General features: G+C 38.2%; 1 protein-coding gene across 2 annotated transcripts in view; it reads left to right on the top strand.

The window, feature by feature from the left end:
• Positions 1 to 22,479, top strand: part of BABAM2 (BRISC and BRCA1 A complex member 2) — a gene marked incomplete at its 5' end in the record, with an annotated part of 171,954 nt that overhangs the window by 99,993 nt on the left and 49,482 nt on the right. The gene's annotated exons all lie outside the window — the stretch shown is intronic.

The following is a 22,479-nucleotide window of genomic DNA, read 5'->3' as shown; positions in this document are numbered from 1 at the left end:
TTAAAATTATATCTTTAGCCAATCACAAAAGACCTTTTAATTTAATTCAGTCCTTAAAACCTGTAAAAATACGGGGTTCTATTTTAAGAACAAGTAGTAGGTAAATAATGTTCCACCCAAAATCTGCCAACTACTGATTGTGTTTGTGCTCTCATTTTTTTTTTCGTAAGTTCTTTTGTTGTAGGAGGACATCTTGGCAGAGCTTCACATATGTGGTTAAGTGCTTGCTGAGCCACACGCAAATAATACTGTACAGTTAAGCATTTCTTCCTGCATCACCAATTTCTATTCTCTTGGGCAACAGGAGTTCAAATCTGGGCAAAGATGACAGGCATAGACCTGTCTGATTGGATTAATAACATAGAAACTGTTGTTAGCCACCACAGTAATATTTTACAGTTGATCTTGTGGTAAGTTTCTCAACCCAGATTTTGATGTTATTATACCAGTAAATAGATAGGTGGATAACTCTGCAATCCTGAAGGACAAAAGGAGAATTTGTTTCCCACTTTCAGGTTTGGCAGATCCAAATTCTGCTAATGGAGGTGAAAAAGGGTATGTGGAAACCTGAAGGGCAGTGATGATTCGGAGATGACTTCCAGTATATTGACTGTGGGGGATTTCTTTTTAAATGCTGTATCATTTTTGCTTGTGTGGCATTTTTAGGCTAAGTGCCTTTGTTTGGAAATGAGAAATAATTAGTTTGAGGAAGTGTAAGTTTTCCAGTCAGTGTGTTCATTCACACCTGGCATGGAGGTGGAAGTAGAATTAGTTTGCTTATCACTTGGATATTATAATAAAAAGTTTTTTGGATAAATGTGTTTAATCATAAATCAGTGCTCTACAGGGAAAGTCATGAGTTTTGTTATGTGTTGCTAGGGGGAATGACTTCAAATTGTTCCTTTATCATAACTTTTCAAGAAACTTAAGTAGTGTATACTGGGTAATAGGATCTATATTTTGGATTGTACCATGAAATTGAATGCATGTGAAAAATCTATCTGCAACTTAAAATTTGCTTTTCTGTGCATTTGTAGTTGTTTTGAAGTGACAAAAATAGCTAAGACTTGGGAAGGTAAAGCTGTGTTACAGGAACGTTTAGGGAGATTTCGGAAAAGTAGTTCTGAAATTCAGTTGATGATGTTCAAGGAGTTTTGAACTCACTTTACAGTGAGGGTATAGAACAGGTTGCCCAGAAGAGTTCTGGATGCCCCATCCCTGGAAGTGTTCAAGGCCAGGTTGGATGGGACTCTGAGCAACTTGGTCTAGTAGGAGGTGTCTCTGGCTGTCCATGGCAGGGGGGTTGGAACTAGGTGATCTTTAAAGTCCCTTCCAGCCCAGTCTATGATCCTGTGACATGCCTTGTTTGTCATTTCTTACACTTGTGTCATGGGTTAGCAAGCATAGTCCTGGAAGTGATGTCCTTGCTAAGGGGTGCTTACAGCTCCTCTATGACCTGACAGAACCTATCAGCTGGCCAGTTTGAATATGGACAATTTTTTAAGCCACTTAAAATTTTGACTGCCTCTGTGGTCCACATTTAAGAATGGACAAAGCCCAGGGGAGCCCGCTCTCATTTCCAGTGCTGGGACAGGTTGCTGCAGGACCCGTACGGGGCCCAGCAGGCCCAAGCCAGGCCCTGCTCGGGCCAGGCCAGGCCATGGCCATCCTGGAGCCGATGGACCTGTTCCACCCGCGGAACCTCCCCACAGCCCTGCTATGTGCAGCCGGAGTGGCTCGGCTCCCCCTCTCCAATGTGGCCAAGATTCAGCTGAAGCTGCTCTGCTGTCCAGCAAAGATCCTGTGACCAACAGCGATAAGCAAAATTCCAGCTGCAAGGCCTAGGTGAGATTAACCCTTTTAGTGCTATGAAGAGCTGAAAACCTGAGGGAGGAAAAAGAGGAGATGCTTAAAGCTGAAATTCTGTTGTAAAGCTATGATATATCAGAGTACCTGTTGTAATTCCATGAAGGCATGGGGAGTGGAGCGTTCAACTTGTACTTGTGAGCAAAAGCACCTGCACTGGTATAAGCAAATGCTGAAGCAGCTCTGATTTGATGAGAAATTTGAACAGGGAGAGATGGAAGCGATGAGGACTCTTGCTCCAATCGGAAGGAGAAGACCTCTGTTCCTGGAGATACTCCCAGAGATAGTCTTAGAGATTAAGATGCTTTTTTTTCCTCCCAGGAAAGGAGAAGGGCCTCTATTCTCAGAGACAGAAATGCTCCCAGAGATGGGTGAAGAGAACTTTTGTTTCTGAACAGCTCAACCTTAAAATTGTACCCCAGTAGCTCAAGACTGGACCCTCAAAAGCAGTTGTGGGAAAAGCTGCAAGTCGGGGGAAGGGACTCTCACATGATGCGAGCAGAGAACCAACCCGGGCGGCTGTCTCGTTGTGATAATGTCTTCATAGCATGAGCAAGAGAGACTCCTCTCCCTAAATGGACTGAACAAGGTTATTATGGAAGTGGTAATCTGACTGAAAATCTTAAGGGTTGTCTTTTTACAGTGGGAGAAGGGGGAAAAGTGGGGGGAGGAGAAGAGTTCTGAAGGTGTGGTATGATTTTTTTTTTTTCCTTCTTTTAGGTCTATTAATAAACTTCTATATACTCTTTCAAGTTTTATGCCTGCTTTGCTTTTCTCCTAGTTTTTATCTTACAGAAGGTAAACAGTAATGAGTATTTTGGACCAAACCACTACAACTTGCAACATGGCATAAATTCAACTTCACTTCTCCTCAGAATGCTGCAGTAGGCCTTGATAAGTTCAGCTTAAAATTTTATACATGCATTGTGAAACCTGAATCCGTAGGAAGGAAAAAGACAAATATCTTTTGGAAACTAATTTGGTCCTTTGACTGCAGTGTCTGGGCAGTCTTGATGTGGTACCTGCTGAGGAGACTTGCACCTTGATTAGGATACCAGTCACAATGACACAGAGTCACAGCTGCGGCTATTTAAAACTTGTTTGTGTTGAAAATATGCAAATGATCTGCTTTAATTAACTGTTGGATAAGAAATATCTGTTTCATTTGTCTGGTTTTGGTACCATATGAAAAAGGGAAAACAAAGTAACACAAGGAGAAGTTTTGGGGTTTAGGGGGCTTTTTAAACAAAACTAAGTAAACTTACAAATTTTAAAAAACCAAACCATAGACTATGTCTTGTTCTTCTAACTAATAGAAATACTTTTTTGAAGTATAGTTCTTTTTTCCCCCACCTAGGAGCTTTTGCTCTTTTATTCTCCGGGTTTTACTACTTTTGGAGTTGTCTGTGTTTCATCTCCCCTTTAATGTGTATTTACATTGAAGGAAAGATGAAAATACCAGGTCCTGAAGATCATTTAATAGAATTGAACAGTTCTGGGGATTTCCTGGTAGACAGATAGTAGAGTGCTGGGTTTTCAAGGCAAATTATGAAATTTTAAATGAAAATAATTTTTGTATCTTTGGGATTATGAAACATCTACCCTGAGACTTGATAAATAATAGTTTATAGTCAGCTGTTCTCCAGGCTTCCCTTGCTTTTACATGTACTGCATGTTTATTTCTTCTTGCAAAGTTAGAAAAATCAGACCATGGACATAAGTTCCAACCTTTCCCAGCATTTGGTTGGAAGAGCTACAGTTAGTTACTTTTAGTCCTGGCCAGGTTTGCATCAGTATTCTTCAGGTTCTGAACTAATTAGGTACTGAATAAATACATGGTCCCTTGAAGGCTAGATAGCCTTTTCCAAGTACTGACCACAGCTTTAGACAGGTCACTTTTCAAAGTAGGTCTCCAAAGAGAAAGCAATTTGGAGCAGATGTTACACAAGCACAGGAGTATAAGTTTGACATGTAAAAACCTGGGTGTCTTTCTTTTTTCCCAACTAATACATGGATTTTGAAGTCACTTACCTAGGCAATAAATTTGTGCATTTCAGATGCTATTTTTCGTGTATTGTCAAGTCGAAAGATGAAAATTAGATGTTTCCCAACCAATTTTGTCTTTCATGCTCTGAAATTATGTACAATGCCAATCATATTAGAAACTTATGGATGTGCTAAATCAGTTGGTAACAGTTACGTGTCATGGGTTTGGCAGTCTTGAAGAATAGAAAGTGGTGAGTTAGTTACAAGGAACAATCTAGATATTAGTATGCAGTACTTGAAAAGTTTGTGATGTATATAACCATGACCTCCAGCCTCTTCAGTAATACTATTGCAACCGCTAATTTCTAACAAAAAGCTACTCTCAGGTAGTCAGGTCAGTCAGAGCAGAGATGCAAATCATTTCTATTTCCTTTATGTTTGAGAAGTGTGTCTTTGTGTAGCTCAGGTGCTAAAAACAAGCAACACAGTTTTTCAGGAAATCTGCCTCTCATAAAAGAATGAGATAGTTCCATTCTTCTTGACCACTTCTACCTTTCAGCCAAGGATTTCAATGTAATTACAAATCTGAAGTGTCTCAAATGGTGCCCTCCCCCCCCACCCCCCCCGCCTTGCCTCCAACTTACACGATTCTTGAATAGTACCCACCTTCAGATCTTTCTTCAGTGTAAACATGAAGCATCTTCTTTTTTTCCCTTTGGTATTCTTTTTTTTTCCTGATCTTGTTTGTGCTTAGAAGTACAACCTATATTCTTTCACAGTAGGAAGTTTCTGGTAACTTGCTGCAGGGACATTGGCAGTATCTTAGCAAGGTAGCATCAGTTCGATAACCTTTTACAGTGATCAGGGGTGACAACAAGTTAATAAGAAAGGGAGGGCTGGGGAATCTGTTAATGATTGATTTTTATCTGGTTTGGATGTAGCAGAGAAATTGAGTGATAGTTTGGAAGTGGGTTGGCTGTCTTTTAATTCCTCATCAACAGACCTTTAGATTGATAATCTCTTCTGTACTATAATTCTGACAAGTCTTGTTTGAACTCCCAGTGAAATAGCCAAAGACTAATTTGACCATAACTACTGAATTTACCTCCCATACTTAGACAGACCTTCCTGTGGGCTTTTACCTTAAGTTTGGAGGACTCACATGAGATTGTTTTGTTGTTGCTGTCCTATGGAGTGCTGTTTCATGGACGGTGGATTTCAGCACTGAGGTGTGCTAATTTGAAAGAATGAAGTAAATTGGACTATCTAGTTATACTTGCTAATACTTTGACCTCACTTCCCTTTAGTAAAATGACCTCAAGTATCAAGTTTGCATTATAACTCTCCCAAACAGCAAAGAAAGTAGAACGTAGCATCAAGTACAATGCATATAGTTGTCTTCCCTTTCTCTCCTCAAGCCTGTCAAAAAAAAAGATTAAACAGAGGTAGCTGTATCTCATTACCCACATCTCTGCTGTATACTGCAGTGGCTCGAAAACAAAAAGCACACAAATAGAATCAAGCAGTAGCATTAGGTAATTACAAAATTTGTTCAGTTACAAAGGCAAGAGGCCTTTAATCGAAACTCCAGCGCTGCCTGTAAGTGGATCTTCACTAGTGCGTAAGTGCATCCCTAAATCACAGCCATATTTGGGGGATGGGGTTTGCTTGTGTGGTGGTGCATCCCCCCCCCCACTCCTTTCCAGGGACAGCCTGTCCTCCTCCCTGGGCATCTTGCAGCTAGCCGTACCTGTACGCAGGGATATCACTGTGTGCAGCAAGTCGCTGGTGGTGTTTTTAGGCTAATTGTGTCCTTACTTGACTCCACCTACTCTGAGAAGTTTGACATACCCTGTTTCCCAAAGTAAATAGCATTTGGGGTTTGGTTGTTTTGTTCATACTGTTTCATCCCCACAGAGGAATGAATAGAGCCATTTTGTAATCTTGATTCTCAGTTTACTTCCTTCAATCTTCTCTTAAATCTCATCACAGTAAGTGTTAGTGTTTCAAGTTCTCTTTCAAGCACATGCCATCCAAATCATGGTGGTATGTGAAATGTCATGTTAGGCAACTGTTGATACTGTCAGAGGGATTGTATGTTAAGCTGGGGTGGGGAAGGTAGCACAGTGTGTTTTGCAGAGCTGTGCATTTTTAAAATCATCATGATCCCTGGCATATCACTTGTACTTGCAGAAGAGGGCAGGGTCCTTCATCTTCAGATGGGGTGCTTTTCCAGATGTTCCACCCAACCTGAGTTCATGTCAGGCAAGTCAAGTCATTGCTGCAGATCTATTGAAGGTCTCAAAAGAGGATCTTTATTTATTTGAATGTTTCATTAGTTTCATTAAATCTGAAACTCTTTGAAGGTATACCACGTTTTGCTGATCACAAAATTAGTTACTTCAAAACCTTCTCTGGGGGAAAAGAAAATGTAACCATTCTAAAGCTGTGCCTTTTTCTCGTCATTACTTCAGGTTACACTAACAACTACCTTTCCTGCGATTTAAAGCAAACACCGTCTTTTAAATGATTAGTATCTATTTTAATCACATAATAGTGTGACAATCCTTTTAATTTTTTTTATGTAAATAGAGAGGTACATGTTCGTGATTAAAATTTTGCACCATAAATTGCCTTGCAGTATCACCTAAATATGCCACCCTGCTAGAAAATCACATGCATGTGCAATATGATAACAAAGTTCATAGAAACAGGGCTAGCACATATGATATCTTGCCCTAAGAATTCTCCAGCCCTAAGCCATTGGTGGCGGAGGAAATTTGATTGATGTGTAATCCTGAATGAATTTTTCTTTCATGTACTTGTCCAGCCTACCCTTTGCATACATATTGCAACAGGGAATTTCATACCTCCGCTACATCTTGCATTAAGATGTGCCTCCTTTTAGTTTTGAAACTAGCTCTTCCTGTTAGCTAGGTGTAATGCTGGCCACTACATTTGTATTGGAAAAGACAGCAACTAGTCAGTGCTTATTCACATTTTCAACATCACTCATCATGTTATAGTAATCAGTCTCCTGTCCTCATTTTCTGGCTTCCAGACTGAGTTGTGCTGCAGACAACTTTCTACTTCTTTCCTCAAAATCCCATATTTCTTTTTGGTTTGGCTTTTTATTTTGTGCTGAGTTGACATTTCAACTGAACTTCGGTCATAACCCTAAGAGCAGCTGAATGTTCAGCTTGGTGTCCATTTTGTATTTAGTTAGGGTTGTTTTTTTCTGCCTGTATCACTTCGTACTCATCTGTGTTAAATCTCCTTTCTTACTGTCATCCAGTTCCTCTGCTTCAAAGCCCTTTCATTACTCTTCCTGGTTGGAGCTTGTTTTGGCTACCCTCAATAACATGTCATCCCTGAACTGCCACCTGGCAGCTCGCCTGTTTGTCAGGTCATTTACGAACATTTTAAACAACACAAGTCACTACTGAACCCTCCTGCTGACTTAACCCCACTGTTAGAGCTAATTATTTACTTAGGCTTCTTAGTGACTTTTTCTAAGAGCTGCCATAGATCTGGGAGACAGGACTACCCCTAACTGCAAAGGAATCAGTACAGCTTTTACACAGTGCCTGTGCACACATACAGGCTGGGAGAGAGGTTCTGAAATGAACCCATTTGCTTAAAAGTTAGAGAAGCCCTCACAGGAAAAAACTCTAGCTTTCATCATATCTTTGTAATGTCCAGGGCCACCTCCTTTTACTTTTTTTTATCTGAGTGAAAAACCTTAGTTTTGCTCTGCTTAAAACCAGTGGTGATGATTCTGTAGGTACAGGTGGCTCTTGAGCTACTGTTTGCTAATGTTAAATGGTCATTGAGTTGTGATGTCCATCAGCAGTACAACAGAGAGCACAGTGCTTGAGATGACCTTCACTGACTCCCACAAGGGATGATCAGGCTTTGTGCAGCCTTATGAGAAAATAAAGGAAAGTTTAAAAAAGAGTAAGTAGAGCTACATTCAGGAGTATCCTGTGCACTCACCAAATGAAAACAGTTTAAACTTCGGTGACTTGTGCTGGAGGGCTTTTGTCCCGCAAGAGCTAGCTACCCTTGCGTAACAGGCAATTGTTTTACAGTAAATCAGTCGCAAATCAAATGGTGAGTAGCTTTTGCTAGAAAATTTTGCTAAGCAAAACCCCCTGAGAGCAGGTTGCTGGTTGTTTCCCCCCCTTTTCAACATATAAGAACAGAAAAATCTGCTCAGAGTTTTCTGAAAAGTCAAGTGGTAGAAAAACCAAGGGCAATAGGAACAAGTACCAGTAGGTCTTTCTTTGTACAGTGTTTTTTAAATGGCATTGGCGTTGGGTAGTAGAAGAACTGGTTTCTGGTATTACTGGACCTTTCCTGACACATGCATTTTGCATTAGATTTTAAAATTCTAACTGAAGGAGATGGGCAGAGTACAAAAATATTTTCTAACCTAAGAAGTGGTGGTAAAGCTTCCATATTTTCTACTGTACCCAGTGAACGTAGGCAAGTTTCCATCACCTTTTGGTATTTTGACAATTATTTTCCTTGTGTTGATTCGTTCACCTTCTTCACCTACACACTAAGCAAGATTAGTAAACTTACTGTGAAACTACCAGAAATTCTAGAGCCTTTTCTCTAATACAAATTCCCAGCTTAAAAAAAAAAAAGTGTAAGCCAACTGGCTGATGGAATCTTTTAAATTTTACACTGTGGGTACTGCCCAAGAAGAGAGTCATAAATACACATGTCCAAAACTATAAAGATTAATAGATTCCTGCTCTGGACCTTTGAGGGAAAAAAAGGTCATATCTCTAAACTTAGACTAGGCCTTTGTCAGATGTTTGCAGTGGTATTAAGCAACTCCTGCTTTCCAGTAAAGCTGGAAGCTGGGAGAGCGAACAACCTTTGAAATTTGCTGCAATTGGAAATTGCCTCATGTTTTCCATTATTAAATATTTTTCTTTTGTTTCTTGTATTTAAAAAAATTTCAGTTGCAGGCTGAGGTTTTCCATGTGAGATAGCTGTTTCAAATAAGTCCTGTTTTGAAGCTTCCTTAGGACTAACATATTTGTCTTACTGATTCAGTTTCCATCCTTCAAGAGGCACCAATATTTTTTTCTGTGACAGTGTCAAGTTGTACCTTCCTTTGGCACCTCAGGTTTACAGAACTTTATATGAACTTACTCTTTTGAGTATGCATCTGTGTGTACTAATGGTAAAGAAAATAGATTGCTAGTATTATATTGGCACTCCTGGGATTGTGGTTAAGAAGGCATTTGTAGAAGCTCTCAGAACAGTGGTTTTGACAAATGATTTACCTAATGGGATGAAGTTTCCTATGCTTGTTCTTATTCAGGAAGTGTCTGAGGAAAAATTTTTCTTCTCCCTGAATGGCATGTGCAATGTGAGTTTAATCAGTTGATTTTCAGTTTTTTATTTAAGCTTACAGGTTAATCAGTGGGGTTGGTTTGGGGGTAGGTTTCTTGAAATTGCTGTCATTTTCTGCATAGACAGAGCTTAAGGTCTTGGCTCGATTCCTGCTGGTTACCTCTGCCAAGGACTTCAGTTCCTCCCTAGATGCTTTGTGTGGTGGGAAATTTGGGTTATTTTTTAACCTGGTTTCTTAAGAAAATTGATTTTGTTTGCTATAAAATTAATATGATCATATTGTCTGTACATACAGGTGTCTGTCATTTTTGTCCTACTAACTCTTTTGAGCCTGTTGGTCAATTAAAAAAAAGACAGAAAGATAGAAGTCTTGAAAATAGGAAATTCCCTTAGTTTCATGAATATAATCACTAAGAAGAGGCAGATGCTGTTACTGCCACCTGAAGGAAAGGCTGAAGCCCCTCTGTATTCAGTGCAGAATACAGTGCTGAAGCTCACTGTGTTCAGTGACCAGAGAGTCAGTATGGGAGAAATAAATTATGAATGTTATAATCTTAGGAAGTGCTTCAATCAGAATTCATGCCTTATTAAACATCAGGTTAAAAAACCTCTCTTAAGTCAAGATTCCTTTCCTGAATTCATTCTCTGATGTCTTGCAAGGCATGAACAGCATTTGAAGCTTTTCATTTGGCAAAGGCATTTAGGACATCTTTCCAGTGTGGTTCCTCTGGTATTTATAAGGACTGAACTCATGCTGTGCTGTGGCTTTAACACAACCCGTGTTAAAAGTCAGTCCAATGCATTGTAGAAGTCCACTGGAAATCAGACTTTGTTACTGGCTACTTGTGAACTTCCTTCTTGCTTGTCCTGTGAACAGTCCTGATTCATGCAAATACAGATAGGTAAACATTGACTGGCAGGTAGTCAGGAATAAAAGAAATACAGAGATTACATCCATGGAATATTATAGCTGATGTTTACATACCTAAAACTCATAAAGAAGTAATTCATCAACCTTTATTAGGTCACATCCATATATTGGTATGACATTAGCATTGGTAACGTTGTGTTGTTATAGCACACGTGCAGAAAAGGATCAAATTACTGTAGATGTGTGAACCAAAACTCAAATTGTGATTCTTTTGGGAGTTTGGAGAAAAAAAGTATTGATTTAATATTATGCATTTTGTATATGAACTTATATATGAGGTGCAGGTGGTTATAGGGGTAAAAAGGCAATACCTCATTTTATCAAGGAGACATTCAGATAAGGATTTAAGTGTCCAAGGATTTCTGTAGTAAATTGTAGTAACTGAAATAAATAAATAAATAGTGTATTGTATCCAGGATATACAAATGCCAAGTTTGAACCAGCGAAAAAGAAAAAGGATAAAATAAGAGAAGTTCATGGATTAGCTGTCCTTTGTGAAGTCAGAGTTAGATTAATAATATTAAAACCTCTCGTCTTACTATTGCTTTCTTTTTAGATTGAAAACAATAGATTAGGTACAGTAGATCCAAATCGTATGGTTTTAAGTGCATTATTGTTTTAAACCAAGGTGGATAAGAATTTACCTCAGTAAAAGAAGATCAAATCTCATTCCCTCATTTGTGTCAAAACAGCTGATTTTTTAAAACCCCTCTGCCTGGTTCTTAATCTGAAGTGAAATTGGGCATGTATAGTATCCTGGCATTGCATCATCACCCTGAGCTCTTAGTGAAAGGTAAAAAATCTGAAAGTGTGAGATGATGTCTTTGCTGTCAGTGTAACCCCTGCAATTTTTAAAGAAATTAAAAATGATGAGTATCCAAAGAAACACTAACTATAGTACTAGTTACTAAAGGAAAAGCCTTCAGTCATTTGCAAGAAGGAAGCCAAATGAACACAGGTTATATACAGGAAAGTTGAGATTTAAAGTCACAACTGTATTTTTTTTGTTTTGTAGGGCCAGTTTTTTTTCTTTTTACTCCAACTTCAGCAGATCTAAAATCCTCATAAGCTAGCACATTCATTATAATTCACTTTAAAACATCCAATGATGGCCTGTGTGTTGAAGACAGGAAATAGTAGAAAAAGCAAAGAGCATATGATTTCTGAGAGCTTCTGTCTTCATAACAAAATAATAACCTAAGCATGCAGGAACCCCAAATCAGCTATTTCTGCCCCAGGTAAACTAGAATTCTAAAATACTATTTATAGATTTAAATAATATGGAAGGTTTCATTTTTTCCATTCTTTAGTCAGTTCAAAAATAACTTTTCATGAGTGACAGATCTTTGCAATAAAAAAGCTTGTGAAGTTGTCTTGGTCTGAAATCATGTACTCCTGTGGTTACAGATCGATAGCACAGACAGTGTGCAACATCTTCTTTAAATTTTGTAAAATGAGGAAACAGTTAACCTGCCTGCATAGCTAGCATCCAAAGGATTTTACTGACACTGTGATGTTATTAGTTGATGGAAGGCAGAACTTTGGATTAACTGAAATGACCCAACAGTAAACTTCGCCTTGAAAGATGCTGAGGACCTGCTTGAGAAATTCTGGTCATTCTCAGCTTCTGAAGTAGTTGTGAGTTCTGCTCAGTTTTTGTTAGTGTACAGTAGTATTCATTCCCTGACATAAATTGTATCAGGGATTGTATATTAATGTACTTGAAGCATAGAAGTACTATACACAAATTGTATTTAGTGTTCTTACAACACTTTGCATTTTTAGGGTAAAAGGTATTTTAACAAGACATGTAGTACTGCTTCAAGGCTTTTATTTTTGGTAATTGTCTGATCTTTTTTACATACCTGTATGACTCAAGAGCCTTAATATAATTTCCAAAAAGAGAAGACTTTATTTAGGAAGCAGTTCTAGATGTAGAATCCTAATATTTCAGTCTTACTAAAAGACAGAACAGAAATTATTTAAAAGCTGACAACCTTTCTGAAAATGCCATTCTTCAACTAAAGAAGTGGGTTTATCAAAGCGTCTGATATTTATTTGTAAATACATCTACTTGCAGATGCCATTTAGGCCATCCCATTATCTTACCACTCAACATCTTAAATGTTAAGTAATAATCAAATCCTTAAAAGGTGATAAGGTATACTAATGTAAAGATGGAAGTTTTGTCTTTCAATGGCCATGTAAGTATTTGCAACTTCTGAGGGAAAGAGGGACAGCTTTAAAGAAGGTTTAGGGGGTGGAAGTGTCTATGTGTGACTCAGGGCCTGACTGATGTCTGGATGTGCCCTATGCACGTTCATTATCTCTTCTGGGAAAAGCACAGTCTTTGTGAAAAGGATTTTTTGCTCCAGTCTTTGCCTTGCAGCACATGCTATAATGAATGTGCTCCATGACCAAAATCCAGGCATCAGTGTAAACAAAATCCTGGTAATATCTATATTCACCTTCTGACCAACTTAAACACTGCTGTACGTTACAAATTAGGAGATTTCCAGTTTCTTGTGTATGTATGGGGTCGCTGCTTCAATTTTTTCAGTTTTAAACCTGTGGGTTTGTTTTCTGCCTTTTCTGTTTTAAAAGTAGACCTGTGTCTGCCTTTTTACAGAAGGAACCGTTGTTACTTCTGTTGTAAGACCGGAATTTCAAAGTGCCCATGTTTTCTTCCGAGAATTTTTCTATCTTTCCACTTAACAAAGGCTGCCCTTGTGCAATGGGATCTATAGTTCTGCTTGGCTCTGTTTTGAAGAGAATGTATTAAGATGAATTTTGAATTATTTGTGTTCATAGGAACAAAACAGACTTACACAAATTCCTGTGGTAAAGACTCTGAAAGGGGCTGTAAAAACTGTCTGAGCAGATTGATATCACCTTGTTAAATGAGTAAGGGTTTAACATGGTTCGTATTAGCTTGTCAAGCCACAGTGGCTATGTTTACATGAAAAACTGATGTTCTCTTGCCTTGTGTCCACATGTGTGTTTGGCTTACATAAAACCAGAGTGCACTCGGCTTCTTGGAGCATTTAGCAGGAGCACCAGACCAGACTTGTAGCATTCCACATCATTTGTGAACATAAGATAAAGCCAATTTCAAGATCTGAGCAAGAATGCCCTTTAATCATGCTGCATACACATGGAAATCAGTGTCAGAAGCCAGATGTATGAAAGAAAAACATTTTTCTCCTTTAACTTTCTGTCTCCCTCAGGCATTCTTATCAATGACCCAAATGCTCAGCTTCACATCCAGAAGTTTTCCAGCATGTTGCTCTCATTTCATTTCTGAAATTTTCTGCAAGTTTTCTTGCCCTCTCAGTATATATTTCTTGTTCTTCATGTAAGCTAATTAAATGTGATGCTGATGATGCAGAGGACAGGATGTTTCACACAAAATGTTTCTCCAGATAGATGAGATTCACAAATGAGGATTACTGTCTGGCCTAAGGAGAATGGGAAAAAATTACATGAGACAAGTTTACAGCACAGCGGTGTTTTAGCGCGGAGGCAAAAAATAAATGCTCTACAAAATGGCTGTGTCACTGGAAGTGTTAGGCATTAAGCAATATAGGAAAAGATTAACAAGAAGAGATAATTACTGTAATTTGGCAAGTAGATTAGGGAACATAAATAAAATAAGGAACGATATGAGCAAGTGCAATCACAAAACATAAAAGGCTGCATGTTATAGGAAATGAGTGTTGTTCTTCAGAAAAAAGGAAGAACAGTAGGCAGGGAAGGCAATAGAGTCATGCAGGTTTTGAGAGTCGGTTTCCTGCTTTGTAATAGATACTGCTGGTTAGCTGGGTTTAGTACAAGTACTGGAAAATTACCTGCCTTGTGAACAGTCACAGTATAGTAAGCTGGGTCTTACTGAATGCATGCTGGAATAGTGATCAGAAATTACAGATAGATAGGGCATATATTTGTACATGTAGCTGATGCCGTCTTAGAGCAGTTATTAATTTATTTTATCCACTTCATTGATGGATAATAAGAGAAGATGTACATGGGTTTGTGATAAATATTCTGTTCAATTGAATTGTTTGGGAGATCTTCATCACTAAAGCAGAGTGGATTATAAAAGAGTAGATCAGTATCTTAAATGCTGTCAAGCGCTGTGTAACATACCACCCAGGCTTCAGTGCAGAGAGGAATTTCCAGGGATCCTTACAATAAATAAATCCCGGGTTCTTTTTTAAATTTATTGGGTCCTATTGTTTCAGAGGAGAATACTGCTCACAGCATACCAGCACTCCAGTATTCTCTTTCTTTTTCTTCTTTATGCAAAAGTTTATAATTTCTAGCTCCTGTCCTCATGCTATGCCATTTTTACTTCCTTTGACACAGCTCTTCCAAGTCATCACATTTTTCCCTCGAAGTAGAAGAGCCAATGCCCAGTATTATTTTACTTGCTATTTAGAAGTCCCTTAATATATTCACAGTTCAGGTGGTTATAAATATATAGCAAAACAGGTAATGCCATTAAAAGTGCCTTTCTGAAGAATAGGAATTTGAAAAATAAATTTCGTATAGCAGATTCAACTTTCCTCCCTCACAGTTCATGGCAAGGAGAAATGGGGATAGTGCATGATTTAAACAAATTGCTGGGTTTATGTTGCCATCTCAAACCAGTGCAGGATGGAAAAGTTTTACAATTCAGTTAATGTTGACTTTTTCTTCAGCCAAAATCTTGTTTTGTCATAGTTGTGATGAGTCTCCAGCCCCTTTCACATTTGCTTTTCTTTCTGAGATCCATACAGAAGAAAATTGAAGGAGGTTAGGCTACGTGGTCTTTCTCTTGGCATCTTAATTAATTTCTTTAATCTTCATTTATACAGTTTTCAACTTCTGTGGAAATGAAAACAAAACAGGACTGCACAGTGCTCTCTTTATTTACTTATCTGCCCATGTTGCTTATCTTATCTACCTTTTCTGTTCAGTGGTGTTTGCTGCTGCTCTATTTTTCTGGGTTTCTTCCTTACAACTTTTCCTGGTTGTTTGGGAGTTTCATTTGCTGTTATTTCCTTATTGCATCTAATTCTCTATGAAAATCTTTTCTGACGTTTCTTTACTTCTCACTCAGGTTTCTCTTAATTTGTTTCCAACCTTTAAGAAATAAGCAAAATGCTTTGGAAATTATTTAAGTCTCCTTTCTGCAATGGATGTGCTTCCTACCCTCTCATTCAATTCCTCTCTCTGCAGTGTAGCCTGAAATACTGGACTGTGAAAGTTCTTAGGGACAGGAACCATGCCCTCCTGTTTAAACTGTGAGGCATCTAGCAACTGATTCAGGGCTTCTTATATCTGTTTCCTGTAAATATTCTTTACTAAATTATTATTTAGTAAAAAAAATTTAACATTATTAATTGGAATTAATACTAGTAAGCAGTACCTTTTGAGGGGGAGGGGGAAGGATACACCAAAGATCTTATTTTGGTAGCATAAGAAGAGTCTCTAAATTCAGTTCTTCTGTCATTTGTTATGGGTTCTCATTATGATCTGCCCCAACTAAGTACAGTACTTTTGCAATACACGTTGCTATTGGTGATTTTTTTGCAGAAAAAATAAGGGCGGCATCAGTTCAGTAAGTTGCAACACAAAAGCAACATTTGTCAGAAAGTTTTAGCCTTAAAGAGAATCACATTCTTTTTATAGCCTGTGGAACTTTTCATATTTTCTTTTTGAACCTGATAGTAGTGTATTATGAGAAACAATTCTATATTAATACTTTGGAACAGTTTGAAATATATTGGTTTTGTGCTTTTCGCTTTTGTTTCATGTTGTCAGAATGAATAAGCGACCATAATTTTATACTGTTCTATAGAGTGATATTGTTGACACCAGTTAAGTTAACCTGTACACTTTGAAGCCTCTCTGATAATTTCTGTTGGCTAGCTTGGACTTCTCCTCAGGTTTGTGCCCTGAGGTCTGATGGAGGTGCCAGAGGGCAATCTGTTGTGCTGGGCTGCCTGCCTGCCCAGCTGTCTGCTGTTAGCCATAGGTCAGTTTATGCAAGTGGGTCCTGTCACCCAGAGAAGAAAGCAGCGTGGTGCCTGTTGTAGGCAGAGTGCTTGTATGCCCTGTGGTAGCACTGCGTGACTTCAAGTGTCCCATCAGCTGGGTAATAAGTGTTACCCTCCCATGGCGGTGTTTCTTCAGAGAATGTGAGATGTGAGGATGGTGAAGACTCCCTTTTCCAGCACTGGCAGCCCAGGTGTTCACTCACACAACACATCAGTAGAAATCTGGCAGTCCCCTTTATGCAGAAACTTTCTGTGTGTAAAGACCCATTAAGCAAGGGAAAAAATCCTTTCAGTCCTGATTTATCAAATACAGAGGAAATACTAATATTTTCAAATTTTTATGCTATCATATAGCAGTAAGAAAAACTTGATACTGCAAGAGTATCTGTTCTTTCTCCCTCCAGGTTTGAGTACTGTCAGTGAAGGGATGAAAAGAAACATATTCTAATGTAATTATAGGGCTAACCATCTATTAATCTCATGCTTCTTGAGTTACTTTCTTTGAGAAGGAGTAGAATCCTGAGGACAAAGCTCTTATCCCCATAAATCTTTCAGGATTGAATCACTCTAGCTATGGTTTGCATGGGTAGATTGAAGTCTGCTAGAACCTAGAATCTGTACACTTAACGCATAGGTATAACCACTTTGTCTAAAATGGCTAATATATTATAGACATCTGGTTCTGTCTTACAATTTTACCTGCAGCAAAATACAGAAGTTGGAATAACCCAAACATAATATTTATTAGCACTTACAGATGACTTCATCCCACAGTTTTTGTACTATTCTATGAATATTATTAAATTTCTGTGTACTTCAGTATAAGCATCTCAACATTATAGGTGGGCAAGCAGAGAAGCAGAATGGTTGAAATAACATGCTAGAACATACAGAGTCAGCAGAAGAACTGAAATAAAGCTCACTAAGTCTGACTTGCAGTTTTCTGCACATTCTGTGAAACTAGAATATATTCTGGTTTTAGTATTTGCTCTTTACAGTGATTATTTCTTATTTTTTTCCAGTCACTAGTCAGGACAAGCTCAGAGGTATTTACTCTGAACCTCTAGTAGGTCAAGGAAAAAAAGATGGTATCATCCTTTCAGCTCTAATGGCCAGATGCTGAGTCTGAGTTTGACCAGGATTCTTTCTTCAGATAAGTAGATTTGGCATAGTTTTCCCTCCAGGTCTATTTGTGATTGTTTGGGTTTTTTTCCTGTACACTGAATAATACAGATGCCTCAGATTGTATCTCTTAGCTGAAAGCATACATTTCTGTTTTACCAGTCTTGGAGTACAAGTCATTCTAAGTAAAAGTTGTTTCTTTAAAAATATAATGGAAATTTTTTTGGACACACTTCCCTTTGTGATAGATTTGAGTGGACAAGCAATATGTTAATTATGTTTGCCTTAAATGGGCTATTACAAGAAAGGGAAGAAAATACTGTCTCCAACCTAGACTGTCCAATTTTTCAGTACAAATGTTCTGTTATTTTACTGCTAAGCTTTGGGTTGCTGATCGAAGCACTATGCTAAGAGTTCTGCCAAGCATCACGTTGTTTGTGTGATAGGAGGGATTTGGTTACAGTCAGGCAAGTCTGAAAAAAGGTAAACTGACAGCAAATCTGGGATCATGGTTGGTAAGGCAGCTTTTGTGGTCACGTGCTTTTATTTGATGTGGTTCCTTGTGTCTCTTGTGCCAAATGGTGTAATGTACTAAAGTGATGAAACTGCAAAAGAAAAAAAAGTCAACTATTTACTTCAGCAACAAAGGAGAAAGAGAACAGGGAAGGAGATCAAAGCCCTTAATGTGTCTCTCAAAATACTAAAAAAGAGCAAAAAGAAGGGAATTTCTTTCCACATGCTTGAGGCTACTCTTGGATAAAGCCATCATGAGTAATAAACCCTTTAAATGCCCATGTCGGTCTGCAGTGTGCTTCAGTTTCAAAATACGGCAGGTATTACAGAGAGTTAAAAAGGGTGTATTTTGGTAAAATAAAAGGCTGTAGTCTATAAAGTCTAAAGTCTACTTCCCATCACTAGTACATAGATTTGACAATGCTTTAACACTGGCCACACTGAGAGAAAAGCTCGCAGTTACTTTAAACCCCTATAAAAGGTCTTTCCATTCAGAGGCAAGTTTTTAAATTGTTTACATTTTCAAAGTTAGGAGAATCTATAACTCCATCATTCACAATCATTGAACTTGTCATTTCCCTATTTTCTATGTGTTTTGCAGAAAGAATATATTGGAGTTAGAAATGTTGAGTGCAGTCAATGTTATGTACCATTTTCTTCTGGTATAAAGCTCTTTAATGCTATGTCACACTGCATTCAGGATAAGTATGATCCTTCTTACAATTCTGGACCTCCTTACCCAAATACACATTTTCTACTCTCCCTAAAAAAACCTAAGCTCCTATTGGGTAAGGTACCTTCTTTTAAGAGTGTAACTTTTCTGTAGATGTTCTTTTCTTTGTGATACTTGTTTCATAGAAAAGCTTATGCAATTTTTTGAAACGGGGAATGGGAACAGGTAAGGCGGGGAGCACAAAACATAAACTGTATTATGTGTGCACAGGTCCTTAGCTGTAGTAGCATAACCTGTGTTAGCACATAACTTTTTAAACTGTGATGTAGAGGTAGTCTGAAATAATCCTCATTTTTCAGACTTAGCTCAAAAGTTTCCCAGCAATCTAGAGAAACCTGCATTTTTTTCTCTTTGGAGAAAGAGGGAAGCAAAATGAATTGCAGGGAAGAGATGATGTGAAAGAAAGAATTTAGGGGAACTAGGCAGGCCCAAGAGTTGTAGGGAAGGGGGTAGAGATGGGAGTAAGAGCATCTATCTACATGCCTGTAAGTGTGCCTTACTAAAGCACCCAGTCTTGTGAGCTTGAAACTTGGAAGTACCGTTCTTCTTTAACGAAGTGATGCTTTTAAGGAAGGGTAAATAACTGCTTCCTTACACATAAATACTCAAGAACAAAAACAGTCACTTCTCTAAAATTGTGAATTAATGCTATGCCATTTTTTGAGGATCATTTCTTGAGAAAGGCATTTTAATTAATTATACATTATCGAAAAATGGGAAAGAATTTTGCATGTCGGCCTGAATAAATAGATCCATTGAGAGACAGAGCAAGTCACTTGGAATGCATCAGTCAACAGCAGAAATGTAAACATACTCCAGCTACACTTTCTGAACTTGTATTTCAACGTCACAGAACAAAACTTCTGTTAATGCAGGCTGACTGCTGCACTTGTTGAATTCAGTAGTGAGTTCCTTACAAAATCCAATTTAATTCACAGACCATGGATCAGAACCACATTGTGTCTGACTCTGGAAACCCAGGAGGACAGGGCCTTGCTGCAAAAGAGTCTCTGCTCTGTCTTGAAATGAGATGTATGAAGTTGGTTTGCAGAGCTGAGTAGGTTTAGAGTAAGAGCAAGCAAATAAAATTCTGAGGCCAACAGGTCTCTGTTCCAGCATGTTTGTACAACCTTATCTCTGAGATAGGTAGATCTACCATGTATTTAATCTTCATCTGGTACTAGTCCAAATGATATAGCATCCCCTAAGACTGTTGCTTTGTGAATTATTAAAATTACAGAAAATACCAGACTGTTAGAATTCTAGCCTTTAAAAAGTAGCAGTTTATTGGAAAAAACAGTGTGAAAATCAAACACAATTCGATTGATTGTGCTCATACTAGCCTTACTCTGGCAGCTGTAGGGGATCAATTGTCTTTGTTTAAAAACAAATAGCTTCCTCATCATACTTCTTGATGGTTTTTGTTTAACATTTTTTGTTGTCTTGATAAAATGAACATGGGGGGCTTTTGTAAGGTGTGCAAAACACTGATACTGAGAAGGAAAGCTCGTTTGCAGACAGAGGTGTTTAAGATCTATGCTCCAAGAGGCCCAACTATCTGGAAAGCAGATCTGACATACAGCAATGTTTAGCTTGTGCTAGTGAAATACTCTGGCAAATGAAATGCCCTTGACTACAAAAGGCTTCTTACAGCACTTTGTTTGGCATTTTTTCTCTTGCTTGGACTATGAGGTACCTCAAAAAGCAGCCTTAGATATTGAGCTGCATGGTGACATTCCCTTGCCTAATTGTCTCCATTTTGAACCTTTTCAGGTCCTTCTTTGACATTGTGTAAGTCTCTTCTTTCTTCATTTACAGGTTTATTGTAAGTCAAATGAATTATTACAGCCTGTTGTCTGGTCTCAGGGTTGTGAGATACTGCAAATATGTTCCTTTAACATGACAGAGACATTGTAGTACAGCATAGTCAAATCAAACTCTGAGCAATAGCTTCTTTACGTGTTTAAAAATAAAAGGTAAATATCAGTTTAATAAGGCAGATTAATCTTAATTACTAAATGTTTATAGACAGTTTTGAGATGGTCAGAGGCAAGGTCCTGTGCAAATGCAGTATTTTATTAAAATATTTAATAAGCAGATTCTCTGACACAATAGAGGGAACAAAGAAGCCTGTCCACTCTTCATTTTCCCTACCCATAATGGTTTCTACAGAACATAAATTACATATTGTATAGCTTTATTCTGTTTTCAGAGGATAATTATGCTAGAAATTCCAGCCTTCTTTCTGTGGAGGGACCTCTTTCTCAGAAACCACACCTTTTAGCAGTCTGTTTTTCATTTGAAAAGGGCTGGATTTCCGTTTATGTCAACACATTTTTACGGGATGGCTACTTTCAAGAGATGGATACAGGTAAAATGGGAAACCCTTGCTCACAAATCATAACAATTCAGTCTGGAAGATATATTATAAGCTGATGATGTAGGAGTGGAAGATTTTTTTTTGCATGTGTAGTCTGTTAGCGATGCCTCTTAATTTCATACCTGCTATTGTAACTGAGAGAGAAGCCTGTAATTCCTGTAGCAGTCATCTGAGCATTTTCAGTGGTATGTCCATAGTGCAAGGGAACTTGGACTTGGTGTCAGATGAGGCAAGGCAGGATGCAAAATGGACAGTACCAGTTGCTCTGTATATGAGATTGGAGGCTTTTATGGATATATTTACATAATATTTAAGGAGTTTAATAAACTGAAAGTCAGGATCTTAAAATAAGGCTCACAACCCACTTGTAACATAGGAGGAGGGACAAGTCTTCTATTCTCCAATGTTAGAAATGAATGGACCCCCTATATTTTCAATTTTGTAAGAACAAACTACTGTTTCAGAAATGTTCCAACTTTCTAATCATCTCATAGTCACACTTCACTACTTTCAACCATCCACAAGTTGCAAAATTATATTCTCATGTGAGTAATTTTAGTAAGGGGGTAGCAGCAAGAAAACTGAATTCCGTTTAAAAAAATCCCATTGAAGTCTTACTTCTGCTGGAAAAGTTTGTTTGTGTTTTTATGTAGCTGTGGTGTACTCAAGGCTTCTTTTTTCATCATTGCATATGCAAAATCCAGACCTGCAGAGCTGTTCCATGTGGTGAACAGTCTGCTAAACCCAGACTGTTTTGCCTGAGTAGCAGATTTCCATATACCTCATTATGAGTTTGGGATTTTTTTGATTTATGTAGGCTCTGTTCCTTCAAAGGGATGTATGACTGTAGACTTTATACCTACCAAAGTGATTTCTTATCAAGTACTGAGGAAAATAAAAGGCCAGATCCCGTTGGAGAGTAAGAGCCTTATTTTGCAGAGAACTTATCTTTCTAGCCAGTGTAATTTGTCATGGAAACAGCATGTAAACAGGAGGCCACACAAAGTAACTTAGCTCTTGAAGCTTTTTAATGGTGTCCAAGATGGTTCTGGATTGTTAGTGAATGATGTAATCCATAGTGCGTAATGCAAACTTTGATTTGGTAAGGGACTATAAAGAAAGATTTAGGTCAGTACTGCTAGAAGGAAGTAGCATGGACTTTACCTAGTTGTTGCCTTATACAGCCTGATTTAAATAAGTGTTAGATCTTTCCACACCAAAGAAGCCATTATCCTGAGTAATAGCAGGTGTGCTTCAGTCTTCTGCCCTTTGATAAAGGCAAATGGTTAAACTGCCTAAATACATCTCTGAAGTTACCTTATTTCTGTGGATTCCTACCATTCAGATATCCAGTATGTTCATGGACAGAATTAATATCCTTGTTTTTATTATTTCCTACTGGGGATGAACAAAATCACAGAATCATGGAATATAATCATAAACCAATGTAGATTGGCAAGAAGAGGCTTATCTGGCCAAGCCACTGCTCAGAGGCGGGCAGCTCATGCCAGTTGTTCAGCTGAGCTTTGAGCAC

The sequence above is a fragment of the Coloeus monedula genome, assembly GCF_965178545.1.
Source record: "Coloeus monedula genome assembly, chromosome: 2".
NCBI classification, from domain to species: Eukaryota; Metazoa; Chordata; class Aves; order Passeriformes; family Corvidae; genus Coloeus; species Coloeus monedula.
This window is presented reverse-complemented; position numbering and strand designations above follow the sequence as displayed.